Below are 15,396 nucleotides of genomic sequence, written 5' to 3' on the forward strand. Positions count from 1 at the left end.
ATGTAAGTAACTAAAAAGCGTACACACAATAGATAACCTACATGTGATCTAATGGTATGCGGGCATCTTTATAGTCAAAGGGTACGAACAGTAGAGAAGATCATTATTATGTTTACAATTTCTTTCTTTCTTTCTTTTAAAGAGCGAATTTCTCGTCAATAAAGAAATTACCTTAAATATTTAAGTAGCGGCTAACTGGGTCAATACGAGAGGGCTTTATTTCCGCTCCACTTACTACAGAAGGTGGCGAAGGCAGGTAACTGATAGCAGAATACGCATATAAAATAAGAATAAAATAATACTTCGCAATTTATTTTGACTTTATATTAAAATTGCATTATTGAAAATATAAAATCTCATTAACCCGGTTATTCGATAGGATTCACTAAAATAGGGGTGCAAGTGAATTCTAGCGCTTACAATCTTACACTGCCTTCTTTTTATAAATGGCTAAAAGTAAAAAGCAGATAACAGTCGATTTTTTATTAATTATTTTTATTTTAGTATACTTAGTGTATTTCTTTGTATATTCATCATATTTAACGAGCTTTCGTCTGTTGGAAGGTACATACTTTATTCGTTGTTATTCAATTTAAAAAAGTTTGTAATATCGAAGAACCTACTTAGTTATAATCATTGCTCGTTCAGTTCCGTGTTACATAAATCCCTACGTACAACTGCGCTTGTTGTTTCAACAAGCTTCTTCCACATAAGGAGGCGTAGAAAAATAAATTGGTATCCAAGAGAAATGAAGGCATCTAAAAATGCGTACCACAATTCCTCCGGGTATTCTTTCCTGCACTCTATAATCGACTCCCGCTTCATAAAGCGGAAACCTGTTATGTACTTACGAGAGTTACGAATAGATAGGTATGGCTCCTTATTTCCAATAATTTCCTACTCAAGCGTTATGAATATTGAATATTCAGTTTTAAATAAAATACATATTAGTAGGGGAGCGGGGTGCTTGTTGTAACAGTTTTGGGAAAAAGGCCTGTATTGTCTAAAATATGTATAATTTTATGATTTTGAGTAAGAGGGTTTGTAAAGTATTTATCTAAGCATTAATACCGATAAAAAAATATTTTTAAATGTTTACGCATCTTTTACACCAGACACTTTTTGAAAAAAATGGGAGTTGTTACAACTTACCCCATATGTGCGGCTAGTTGTAACAGGCTCGGGGCAAGTAGTAACAATTAAAAGAATGGCAACATCTATGAGAAAAAAAATGTTTTTATTGGTTCACAGTCTTGTATTATTCATTGTGATTCCATCTTATGATGATTATAATCTTTGACTGTAAATAATCAACAGGAGATAACAGGATAATAATCAACAGGAAAGTAAGATATGGCACAATTCGAAATTTATGCTGATTCTTTTTTCCAAAACTTCATTTGCTGGCGACTCATATACATACTGAGTTTTGAATCCTCTCTCTGATTTTTTCTTGTAGTCTCTCATTCTAAAAAAATACAATACAATAACTTATATATTTTTCTAGGTAATGCTAGTTTTATAAACGACTGTAATTAAAACGGCATTGGTTTCGAGAAAAACAAAATGTAATCTGCCAAAATAATAAATAGACAAAAGGTATCAAAAACATAGACAAAAATACTTAAAAAAGGTAAATCTATATAAAAAGGTTGTGCAATCTTGCACAGCTAGAGTAAAGTAGAATAAAAAATGCATAAAAAACCGCAAGTAATTTGTAATTCACTATACGACGAGTCTTAGTAATATTATATCGACGCTGGAAAGGAGAAATTGGATAAGCGACACGCAGCTAACTTTACGGGGGAGCCATAAAACTGCAATACTTTCTAAAAAAAAACATTAAAATTCCTAATGATGACGAATTTCCTAAATGAGAAATTTTATATGGTTATAGTGATGTATTCTACATTATTCTATTATTATTTTACCTTCAAATGAGTTATATAAGAATTTAGTGTCGCTTAAGCAAAATGGTCGTAAAAATAAATTTAGGTAAATTTATCTTACCGACATGTTTCACAAGAAATTAGTCAGGTAAAAAACTCCAAGCTAAATTTGTTGTGAGAATTGATCGAGTAAAAACTACTAATCTAAACTAAAAATCTTATTGCAAAGTATGCTTATTTTATAGTCAAGCAAAAAAGTATATACGTAAAATTTGTCAAAAAACAAAACAAGATAAATTATCTAATCACTTTTTAAGGAGCAATTTCAAACTCGATAGCTGCTTATGCGACACATTCAACCTAGGATACATTTACATTCTATGAGTTTTATAGTTATCAACCACAAGGAAATGATTGTCATACCTACGCATATAAAAAAAATCAGCCTTTAAGGAATTTGTATATATCTTTATTTCAAATAAGAAGTTATGTAACGAGTCTTAAGATAACAAGTGTACCATTTCTATTTGAGATCAACTTAATTACGAGGTACCAGTAAGAATGGGAAATTTATATTTGAAACCAAAATAGGAAAAAATATTATCTGGTGTTTTCATACCTTAGATTGACATAATTTTATTTTATTTTATAAATTTTTTTCCCTTACTTGGCATTTTCTGATATTATGAAAAATAAAAACAAAAAGAAAGTACTTAAGTTAAAAAAATTACTAGGTAACTTCCAACAAATTTCAGGTAAAATGGAATAAACGACAATAAATTTATATCTGAAATTAGGTAAATTATGATAAACGCCAATGGTTCACATTTGACAGTTAAGTAAATTAATCCATATGACATTGAAACCTATTATTCGGTCAGGTAAAAATAGTTAACCGACAGTGAAAGGTTAGTTGTCATAAGGCAAAATTATCCAAGTTTAGGTTAAGCTGAACTGGCAAATAAGTAAAAAACTCTAAGGTTCATTACATCGAATAACTTTTCATCTAAATTCCACTTTTCAAAAATTTGTTGAAAAGTAAGTCGTTTAGTAACTTAAATGTACCAGTGATTCTCCAAATCACCGACTGGATAAGCGACACTAAAGTCGTCAGACGGGTACGAAACCTAGTCCATTCGATGCAGAAAAATCTCGCGATTCCAACGATGTATATAACTAAATATCTCTGAAAATGTCGCTTATCCAATTTCTCCTTTCCAGCGTCGATATATACAAATACATGCACAATTATTAGAGAGCAAAAAAATACATGCACACTAATTATGTAATAATGTGCCCCTGCTTTGCCCCATGGGCCCATTATGTCTACTTAATTAAATATGTCAAAAACTATAAGCTATAGAAGTATTAAAAATTAAATTTACATTGTAGCAATGAAAACACAATGAACATATAATTTAAGTTCAATTGTCAAAATCAACATTTTCGTAAGTATTTTTTTACAATATCTCGTGTGCACGTCCACTCGCTTCGATGTCTTGCGGGGCAATGGCGGTGTTTACGTTATTCCTCGAGTTATAAGAAAGTCATTCAACAAAGAAAAAAAAATGTTTTTAATACCCCGTCAAAATTGAGCGTTACTACTTACCCCTGTTACATTAAGCTCCACGCTCCCCTATCTGTATTTTACAAATTTTCATAGAATTAGACTTAACCGACCGGGATATGAACCGTGATAACCTTTTGTACCGTAAAACGGGGTCAACAGAAATCGCGGGGTGAATAGAGAAATTTTGAACTTTTTCTTTCAAGTTGTTATATTTAAAAATGTACTTCTCTAAAATTAGATTTGTTGGAATGCGTATATAGTAGACTATTTATTCTCTACATTGATACCAAAAAAACTTAATCAAACTGCCTAAAAATTAGATTTTTTTGACTCTGAAATGAGGTCTCGCCGAGGTAAGAAATGAAGCCTGTCTGAACTTTGTTCTAGCGGTAAATGTTTTGACATTAACTAAGTAAAAGTTAGCTAACCTGGTAATATAGTATCTGTAGTACCTAAATAATAAATAATATCACAAATTTTCTCTATAATGAAGCATTTTTTTTGCAACAAACTAATAACAAGCTATTTTACGTGATAAAGGGGTCAGTAGATACGCATATGGGGTGAGTAGTTACGCCATAGGGGGTGATTAGATACCACAAAGGGGTGTAGAGACACGCCTTGGGGGTTAAAAGACATGAAAAAATAATTTTGTGTCAAATAGCTGTTTAACACATATATATACCATTTTCCAATAGAGTATTAACATAATAATGACCAAATTCGATGCCTATGATAACTAAAACTTAATATTTCTATTCACCCCTTTCTTGTGTCTATCGACCCCGTTTTAAGGATATGGAGAAAACGGGTAGTTTTCTTCGATTTTCTCTGAATTGGGTCGGTATTTTTTTTTTCACAAATGCATAATTGTAGAACTAACCAAGACTCAAAAAATGATATCAATATTTTTACTTTTATCATTTGGATTATTGGCGAAAATAGTCCTTGAAGTTGAAAATCGTGTCTTTTCACCCCGTTTTACGGTATTGTTTTCGAGCTTCTAAAACTGATCATTCAAAACTGTTTTCAAAAAATTGTTTTCTTTTTATACCAGGTCGGTGGCAAATAAGCATACAGCACGCCTGATGGTAAGCAGTCACCGTAACCAATGGAACCCTGCAACTTCAGAGTCGTTACATGCGCGTTCAGTAGCGAAAACTCAATGTCGGACCACATACATATTTTGTTCAGTGTTAAAGACTCTCTAGTTAGGGAATCACTAACGCGTAGAAACGTCATGGGAAGCCTATAAGGCTGACCTCGAAAACCGTCTAAAGGATTTACCTAAATATGTTAAAACACCAGACTCTCTCTCAACCCATCCCAACAGTTAACTTAATATCTGAAGGCATACTTAGGGCCTACGAACAAAGCTGTCCTTTGAAAGAGTCAAAAACTACTAACTCAACGACGTGGTGGAACAAAAGGCTAGAAAACCTCCGCAGGTCCACGCGTCGCATATTCAATCACTTGACCACACCGAATGAGTGGGGAAGGTATGGTAGAGCGTTGACTGAATATAATAAACAAATCAGGAAGGCAAAAAGGAAGTCATGGAGAAGGTTCTGTGAAGAGATTGCCCAAACTCACAAAGGAGCACGAATTCACAAAATACTCTCCAAGACACCAACCAACTACCTCGGTCTTCTTAAAAGACCAGATGGCACTTTTACGAACACGGAAGAGGAAACTCTAGACCTGCTCAGAGGCACCCACTTCCCCGGTTCGTACACAACCGGTAACACACAGTTATGCGCCCAAAGGAACAATCAAATCCACAGGGCACGCAATATAGACTGGAATTTGGCAACTAACATCTTTAGACCAAACAAAATTAAATGCGCTTTGGAAAAATTTAAACCATTTAAATCGGCGGGAGAAGACGGAGTGTTTCCAGCGCTTTTACAGCAAGGACAGGACCTCCTCCTCCCGCATCTGGTCAGAATATTCCGAGCAAGTTTTGCGTGGTGAATTATACCAGATCAATGGACTAGGGTCAAGGTACGATTTATACCAAAGGCAGGGAAAAAGGACTACTCACAGCCTAAATCCTTCAGACCTATCAGTCTAACATCGTTCTTACTCAAAACGATGGAAAGAATCATTGATCAGCACATTAGAGCGAAATACCTGGTGGATAGACCACTAAGTGTAAACCAACATGCTTACCAAAAGGGTAAATCTACGGAGACTGCCCTACTCGACCTAGTTGACAAGGTGCAGAAAACCCTAGAGGAAAAGCAAACCGCTCTATGTGCGTTCCTTGATGTTGAAGGTGCTTTCGACAATACGCCCACAGAGACCATACTCAATGGTATGAAATCAAAGGGAGTCGACGAAACCACCACCAGATGGGTACATAGCATGCTCTCGAACAGAGTAGCCACTCTGACCATCAATACTATAGAGCATGAATTTTATACCACTAAAGTATGCCCACAAGGAGGCGTTTTATCCCCACTATTATGGACCCTAGCAGTGGACCAACTTCTTGCAATTATGTCAGGCCAAGACTTTGACACACAAGGATATGCCGACGACCTTGTAGTCATCGTCAAAGGCCCTTGCCTCAACACAATATCCAACCTAATGCAAGGAGCTCTAAACACAATATTCAAATGGTGTAGAGAAAATGACTTGTCCATTAATCCGAGCAAGACTGTACTAGTACCATTCACAAGGAAACGGAAGCTCGATAAACTCACAAAACCAAGACTTAATGGACAAATAATACCGTTCTCGGAAGAGGTCAAGTATCTAGGGGTCCCCTTCGACCAAAAGTTAACTTGGAACCCTCACCTGAGAAACATTATACAAAAAGCGAAAATGGCCATGTGGTCATGCTGTCGAATGGCAGGAGCAAGATGGGGCTTAAGACCCAAAATTGCTATGTGGTTATACACAGCTGTAGTAAGGCCAATTGTCACCTACGCCTCCGCAGTCTGGTGTAACAAGACCAGCCAAAAGACAGCAATAGACACTCTAAACAGCCTGCAACGCACGGCTTGTTTAACAGTAACAGGCGCCTTCTCCTCGACACCGGGAGCGGCCCTAGATGCACTGCTGAACATCATACCACTCCACTTGCAGGTGCAAAAGGAGGCTAAGCAGTGCGTCTACAGAATATGCACGCTAAACAGGCCAAAATGGCGCTCTCAGGCATTAGCCAATCTAAAGGCCTGGGTTTTTGCAAATAGAACCCTTAGCATGCCCACTGATGACACGCACACCGAATGTCATCTCACCAAACTGTACACAGTAGAAATACCTCCTAGAGACAAATGGATCAACAACCAAATGTACGTCGAAGAGGGAAGCCACGTCTGGTATACAGATGGTTCCAAGAAAGGTAATGATGTAGGATGTGGGATCTATGGTGAGAGACCTAAGCTCAGAGCTAGCGTCAGCATGGGCACACAGGCCTCAATCTTCCAGGCAGAAGTCTTCGCCATTAACAAATGTGCGGAGATCAACCTGGATAGAAACCTAACACACCAGCATATCTACATCAACTCAGACAGCCAGGCTGCTCTGCTGCCACTAGAATCCCTTGAGTCACACTCAAAACTAGTCCAGAACTGTAAAACAAACCTAAATGCACTGGCTAACTCCAACAAAGTCACACGTAGATGGGTACCAGGGCACTCCGACATTAACGGAAACGAAGAGGCGGACGAACTTGCTAGAAAGGGCGCAGACACACCCCTGGTCGGCCCAGAACCGTTCTGTGGAATCACAAAACGGGATGCATATTCTCTGCTCAGCAACTTAGAAAAAAGGAGAGCAATCGATTGGTGGAAGTTCGTTAAAGGACAAGAACACTAGAAAGCTCTTCGAAAGAAAGGGTTCAACACCAAAACTAGGAGCTTTTAGGACTCAAAAGGCACAAAACCTGCGCGGTGACCAGAATACTGACTGGACACTGTAAGTTGAACAAACATATGTTTCAAATTGGCAAGAAACAAGATGCGACATGCAGGTTCTGTCAGGAGTCAGAGGAGACTGCAATGCACCTTCTCTGCTCTTGTGGACCACTTATGTCAAAAAGAAGTACCTACCTAGGGCGACACGTAGTGCAACCCTATGAGGTACAGAACATTACGGCCCAATGAATCTGGAACTTTCTGGATGCAACGGGCATTAGTAATGAACTTTAAAGGGCCGTCACAATAGATCAATGCTGGTCGATGCGACACTCAAAGGCCCACTACAACACAATAATAATAATAATACATGCGCGTTGCCGACCCTTTAAAAGGCCCTCGGGAGAACCTCGACAGCTCGTTCCACAGCCGGAACGTTCGCGGGATAAAAATCCTCTTAAACCACACACTGTGCGGTTTAAGAAAGTGCGCGACCATTTAGGTTCTAGGGTTTGAGGACGAACACCCTGCCGACGGCGAGCGGTGCGGTGCTAGAAAGTGGCCGTTGGCATCATGTCAAACAATTATTCAGAGCCCATTGTACACGCGGTAGAACACACACAAGGAGGCAACACCGCTTGTTGCCGCTTATGGTTGGCTTTATAATGTTCTCGTTATGCTATAACAGCAATTGTTCTTGTATCGTAGAGATAAATTGCACTATAACGCATGGAAAATCAACATCATCCAATATTTCCTTGAGCGAGGAATGTTACAGGGCTCGTAACTAGAAAATTCCTTGTCTGGGGAAATCCCTGGCAACGGCCTGGTATAGTAAAAATGCTTCTTACTTAGGTATTCACTGATAATCAAATTGATTTAAATTACATCAACTAAGTTAGTTTATCTCTAAACTAGCCATTTTCTCCTCATGTGTTAATTAGACATAAGGTAAACGTACTGGTGCTCGACGCGGTCCCTGTACTTGTCATCTTGAAACTTAAGTCATTCCAATAGAGGTGACATCAAGGTGTCATCTATTGGGCATTAGCATGTCGAGCACTAGTACGTTTACCTTATATCTCGACTCGAATTCCAAAGGTAAGGGACTTAACACTTTATACATCTAAAATGTAGACACATTGTGAGGTCACAATATAGTAAAATACAAAACGTACTAAGTAATGTTACTAAAGTTAAACACCTGTGTATGAGTAGATGTGACGTTTTCGGTATTTTACTTTGAGACCTTATGTCTAAAATATTCAAAGTGTTGAGTATAAGCAAAGCTAAATCCATTCTAGATACGTTACAGTTTAGATATCAACTAGTTCTCTTTTGCAGCGCAATTAGGGCAACCAATGTCACATATCTATTAGATGTGAATTGGATCTCTAAGTCATATCCTGTGGAAATCGTTCAACAGTATCTACAGAACAGAGTTGGGCAAAAATGAACTTGAATAAGAATAAGAATAAAAACAGAAATTTTATTCTTATTCAAATCGATTTGAATTAGAATTATTCTTGCACTAGTTATTTTAGAATAAAATTAAGGTGAATAAATCATGTGACTCTTATTTTAAATGCGGAATAAAAAACAGAATAATTATTCTAGAAGTGGGCCTATTCTAACTAAGGTTTTATTCAATTAAAATGTTATTTAGAATTAAGTTAATTTTTGTAGTACAATCGGTTATATTTTGTAAGTTGAACGAAGAACGAAACGGTATCTCTGTCTCTCTATCGCACTAATATGTAAGAGTGATAGAGACAGAAAGTGCTGCGTTGTCGGAGCACAAGCGATTGGCATCTTGGCTAGGCACATTGGGAGCGTAGCCAACATGCCAAACGTTCGCGCTACGACAACGAAACGCTATCTTTGTCTCTCTATCGCACTAATATGTAAGAGTGATAGAGAAAGAAAGCGCTTCGTTGTTGGAGCCCAAGCGATTGGCATGTTGGCTAGGCCCCAGAACAGCTTAATTTACCTAATGATTTGGTTATAAAAATAAAAACAAAAATTGGCATCTTGGCTAGGCACATTGGGAGCGTAGCCAACACGCCAAACGTTTGCGCTACGACAACGAACCGCTATCTTTGTCTCTCTATCGCACTAATATGTAAGAGTGATAGAGACAGAAAGCGCTTCGTTGTTGGAGCGCAAGCGATTGGCATGTTGGCTAGACCCCCAGAACAGCTAAATTTACCTAATGATTCGGTTATTAAAATAAAAACAAAAATTGGCATCTTTGCTAGGCACATTGGGAGCGTAGCCAACATGCCAAACGTTTGCGCTACGACAACGAAACGCTATCTTTGTCTCTCTATCGCACTAATATGTAAGAGTGATAGAGACAGAAAGCGCTTCGTTGTTGGAGCGCAAGCGATTGGCATGTTGGCTAGGCCCCCAGAACAGCTAAATTTACCTAATGATTCGGTTATTAAAATAAAAACAAAAATTGGCATCTTGGCTAGGCACATTGGGAGCGTAGCCAACATGCCAAACGTTTGCGCTACGACAACGAAACGCTATCTTTGTCTCTCTATCGCACTAATATGTAAGAGTGATAGAGACAGAAAGCGCTTCGTTGTTGGAGCGCAAGCGATTGGCATACTGGCTAGGCCTCCAGAACAACTAAATTTACCTAATGATTTGGTTATTAAAGTAAAAACAAAAATTGTCATCTTGGCTAGGCACCTTGGGTTCGTAGCCAATATGCCAATCGTTTGCGCTACGTCAACGGAACGCTACCTCCGTCTCTCTATCGCACTAATATGTAAGAGTGATAGAGACAAAGCGCTTCGTTGTCGGAGCGCAAACGATTGGCATCTTGGCTAGGCCCCTAGACCAGTTAAATTGAACCTAATGATTTGGTTAGTAAATTAAAAATAATACGGTTACTGAAACTATGCGTTATGCGACAGTCAATTTGTAAGATTTTATTCCATAAAATAGGTATAAATTAGACAAGAGACTAACTACTATTACATCTACCTAACTATACGTAATTAGTACCTATACGGTACCCGGACTACATTTTTATTCGTGGAATATTATTTCGATTAAAAATCATGATTATATTTATTTGATTAAGAATAAGTTATTCTCATTCAATTTTTTCTCATACGAATTATTCCCGACCAAAATTATTTGAATATTTTTGACGGGAATAAAATCGAGATGATTTTATTCCTACGAATTCTTATTCAAATAATGATTTTATTCTTGAATGCCCAACACTGCTACAGAATCGCGCAAATGTCAAATTTGACAGGTTAAATCTTAAATATATCGTTATCGTATCTTGATGATGTCTAAAAGATGTCTCTTAGATGTCTATTTCAAAATCCGAATCGGGCCCTAAGTTTAAAATAAAGGCAAATAAAAGTGCCAATTTTCTTTTGGCTCTCCTAAAAAGTTGTCTTTTTGCACGTTCGACCCTATGAAACTCGAGGCGAGATAGTTATCAGTATTCTGAAGTAATAAAAAATATCTACATACTTATATATTTTTAAGCATTGAAGTGACTGAAGAGCGCTCGGGGACACATAACGTTAACAAATTACGGCAATTTCCAATGTGTAACACATTTCGATGGCCATTTACTGGGGCGGAATGACGCTCGAGCGCCTGTGGCGGTGCTCTTCGTTTTCATATGTCATCGAAGTGTATGTCATTTACTTCGTTATTTTAAATTGGAGGACTTGCTTGCAATCAATGGACGCCATGATCGAGCCAAACTAAATGGTGAACATCGACATCAGAAATTGTTTTAAATACGACGATACGATTGCGATTTAATATTATTTTGATATTGTTCGTAATACATCCATAAGCTACATTAACCGCTTACTATCAGGCGCGCTGTATGCTTGTTAGCCACATACGTGTTATAAAAATAAAATTGGTCACTTAGTTTTAGGTTAAGCGCCTAACTGCATTGTGTCTACAACTTGTATTACAAATGAAACTAGGTATAAGATAATTAATTGAAAGGAGCTTATAAAACAATGTTTCTCTTACATCAGTGGTTCTTTACTTTCAGTGATAAGGGTCCGCAAAATGTTTGTAAGTTACTACCTATTTCGAATAAAGTCGACAGAGGGTATTTATTTTATATTAAAATTATAAAATTTTATTATAAAAAAATTGGCCTAACTCGCCGCCAACGTTACGGGCAGGGTGTCGCCGTCATTTTAATACATATAATAAATATATAGTAATTCTACTATTATCTACCTACAAATCTTAAGAAACTAAAACCCGTACTGAGCCGTGCCGGGTCTAGAGGGTTGTTCTATTTGTAAAGTCGCGGACCACTTCTGCTGGTGCTCCCGAAGATCTGCGGATCACCCGTTAGAATTAGAACCTAATCAGCACTCTAACTTTTATATTTACTTGTTTCTTTATTAGCGACACGCATTGGGTTTCACGACATCAATTTCACCTATGATGCTCTTTTTGGGTGCGTTGTAGCTTTTGAAACTTGCGTTTTTCTTTTAGAATTTTTTACTAGATCAAGATCACTGACACGTAGGTAAAATGTAATATTTTAAGTTAAAGTTATTAAGCATTTTTTGTGAATTCGTTAATGGGTATAATCGTAACTAAATGCTATTTTTAAAATAGTCACTCACAATTTACAGGTGTAATAAGTAATATTTTATTAGCTGTAAAAGAATAAAACTCAAGTTAAGTATTGAATAATTCAATACAGTTTCATCTTCAATCGTATTACCAATTCATAAAAATACGCTTTTTTATACATTCTTCTCATTCGAAATGCAAGCTCGGTGAAAAATGTAGGCAAGGTTTAATTAAGTAAGTTTCCAATTTGCAAATATTAGGTTGCGCATGACTTTCATGTTCTATCTTTTTTTTTAATTAACTTTAGACAGGAATGCATCATAAAAATACCAATTTCAGTATTAGAACGAAGTGGAAAATAGACGGTTTTCACGAATATTTCGAAGAGGAAAAATGTTAGCTATGAATCAAGAGTATTTTTTCCTGGTAGTAAATCACAACGATTTTGTGTTGATATATCCGTCAACGCGGGTAGCGAATTTCCAGTGGTGCTGCCGAGAACATGGATATTTTACAGGGTTTAATGTTATAGCCATAATTACTAATAGCTCGTAACTCTGCTGGATCAATCTATGAAACTGTACGCGGAGTCCAGGAGACTTGAACTTTCGGGGTAAATGAACCATTTAAAAATATACTAATAGAACGCTGATCAAATCATTTATTGCAAAAGGGAAATTGTAATATGATCCGCGCATCATGGAGCCCTATTCCGATTATAGGTACCTGGATGATACAGTCACCACACGGGATTGTTGCGCCATTTAGGGTTCTTGCTAAATTGGAAATTCTATAAGCGTAAGTATTAAACAACCAATTTAGGTAGGACCCTAAATGGCACAACAATCGCGGAGCGTGATGGTGTAGTATGAATTATTTCAAATGATGTTTTCGGGCTCGGGTGCTAATCCGTTAAACAAAAACCTTTGTTTCTTTTAAGAGCGGTCTACAGCACGTGCCAAAGCAACCATGTCGTTTAAAAAGCAACTATCGTGTCGTGATAGTGTTAAGGTTCAAATTCATATGACAGCTCGTTCAGAGAACAATCAGGGTGGTCTTGTTTTTGGGCTGTTTCATGAATTTGAACTATATACATAATTAGAATGGTAAATTTGCTTTATTAACGGACTCGTTCCCATTACTTATGTCGGGGCTATTAGCAGCAAGTATTGTAACTACTGCATAAAGGAAACAATACCTTTTGTTTAACATATTAGGGTCCGTGCCCGAAAAAATCACCTGAGATCGATCGAATAGATCGCACATTAAAAGAATCTGCAAAAAATGTAATCTAGCTTTTTATAAGCCTCATGTCAAGTGTGACAGTACGTATTACAGAACCTATCTCTTTCCCATGAAAAAGTGTGACAAGGGTTGAGAGAGGAGGGGGGTCTAAAAAACAAAATTTTGTTTGATGTAATTAATGGATGACTGCTTACGAAAATCACGACCTACCTACCTACACTCAACTTTATGTACCTAGTGACCAAGTGTTGAGAACGCAACCTTTTATTTGTATAAAATCTCAATACATATATGTATTATTCCTAATGCAGTAGCTAATCGCAGCTGTCGGGCTCGGCTAGTATTCGGAGGCTTTTTCTAAAGCACCAATAGGAGGGCTCCACATATTCTGTATCGCGGCCAATTAGAGCACCTAAATTTAAACCACCTTTTTTACTGTTCAATTATGCAAAATCACTCTCTCATCAGCCTCCATACACTTCTGCAATTAACCGTTTTATCAAGAAAACCCTTGTTAACCAGTACCTATTGAACAATACAACAATTCCCTGTACACCGAAGCTTTTTATTTGAGTCGTCGAGATCCTGACCTGCACGGGGGCTACACCGACCATTACTTTTAATTGAGGCTTTAACTACTCCTATCAAAATATTTAGTGACTTAACATCCTACTTGTATTACAAAATATATCTCGCAGAAATAAATCCATACTGTTCTTTAGGAAGAAGAAGAGATTAGGAATTATATTAATTTTGTTAAGCTTAACAACCTTTTTATTTAAAGGCAGAAATCATATGAAAATAGATCAAGAAGTTAAAAAAAAAAAGTTTTAAAGGATAACTTATTTTCATATTAGACGGCGACCAGATAAAGTTAAGTGACGAAACGCTATAAATAAGCTATAAGTGTAACTGTACATTTTGACAGATCAACTAATTCATTCATTCCCAATTCGCCACACATCCCAAAGCTGCGTATTATTATCGGTAGGTATACACTGATCTGTTTGATTGGTTAGTGTATCGTAGGAGAGTAGTCCCTATTGAAAAGCACATTATTAGTGGCTCTTAGTATTGTATCTGCTTTGTGTAGGTACCTAGGTTGCATTCAGTTCGCACTAGCATGGATCTCTCTAACTATAAACTGTAATGTTTATATAAATGTATTTAAACCATTAATGAGGTGGTTGTGTTAGTTTAGATAGACAATTCACTCCATCCTAGTCATTATGAGGTATTTGAGAGCGTAAAGGAAACAGCAGTACAGTCGACGGTCCGTTTATTACTGGTACAAAGGGGTGCGCGGGGAGCGACACCGCGCCCGCGCCGGTTTGCATGCATAATTATACTATGTACACATTGACAATGTACAATATTAACAGTCAAATTGCGCTTTATATGCATACCTTAAAATTAAAAACACGATTCAAAAATACAGATCAAAAGGTAAACGTAAGGCGATTAAAAGGTATTCTTGTCAACACAGAGCGTCCAGGCGGCTTAGCACGGTCGCGTTTTTATCCCTTGTCACCATGCCTGTCACGTTCTAACAAGTATGTAAGTGCGAAAGGGACGCGCATAGTGATAGTCGATAAAAATGGAACCGTGCTGAGCCCGCAGCAGGACTATTATGGATGGCCTTATCCACGTGATAAAATATCCTTCACTTTTTAGCAGAGCGCGATTGAAAGTGACGGATACCGTTTTATCACGCTGTCACGTAGACAAGAACGACCATGATATCCGTACATGAAAACTTTGGGTATTATTGTAAAAAAAAAATCGTAAGATTGTATACTAGAATACATCGTGACTCTCACGACGAAAACTTTGATTCTATTGAGATCTTCCGGGGTTATAGCCCTTAGGTAGCATTTTTGATATGAAACTCATATCGGGTGTACCTATACAATATATATCATGTAATATGAAAAAAATGAGTCCTGCCGAGGTTTTTACGCCAATTTATTTTTGAAGTTATGGTGTAGGTTAGAACCGGATATATATCGGAGCGGCCGAGGTGCTCAAAAATATCGAAACACACTCTAACGCCTTGACAATATTCAGATATTGGTGAGCACCTTGGCCACTCTGGTATACCTAGTCTGGTACATCTGGTATATCTGATGACGACTGTGTACATATTAAATAATTATGATTTCATCATAGTTTCATATCATGGTAATATCCAGGGTCACTATCAATATCCATATATAGGCTAGGAGGCCGTCAATCG

The 15,396-nt window shown here is 37.2% G+C and overlaps 1 protein-coding gene across 1 annotated transcript in view; it reads right to left on the reverse strand.

Annotated features, from left to right (window-relative positions):
* The window catches only part of LOC134792172 (cytochrome b5-related protein-like), a 526,347-nt gene that overhangs the window by 235,873 nt on the left and 275,078 nt on the right, over window positions 1-15,396 (reverse strand). The window lies entirely within an intron of this gene.

The sequence above is a fragment of the Cydia splendana genome, chromosome 7 (assembly GCF_910591565.1).
Source record: "Cydia splendana chromosome 7, ilCydSple1.2, whole genome shotgun sequence".
NCBI classification, from domain to species: domain Eukaryota; kingdom Metazoa; phylum Arthropoda; class Insecta; order Lepidoptera; family Tortricidae; genus Cydia; species Cydia splendana.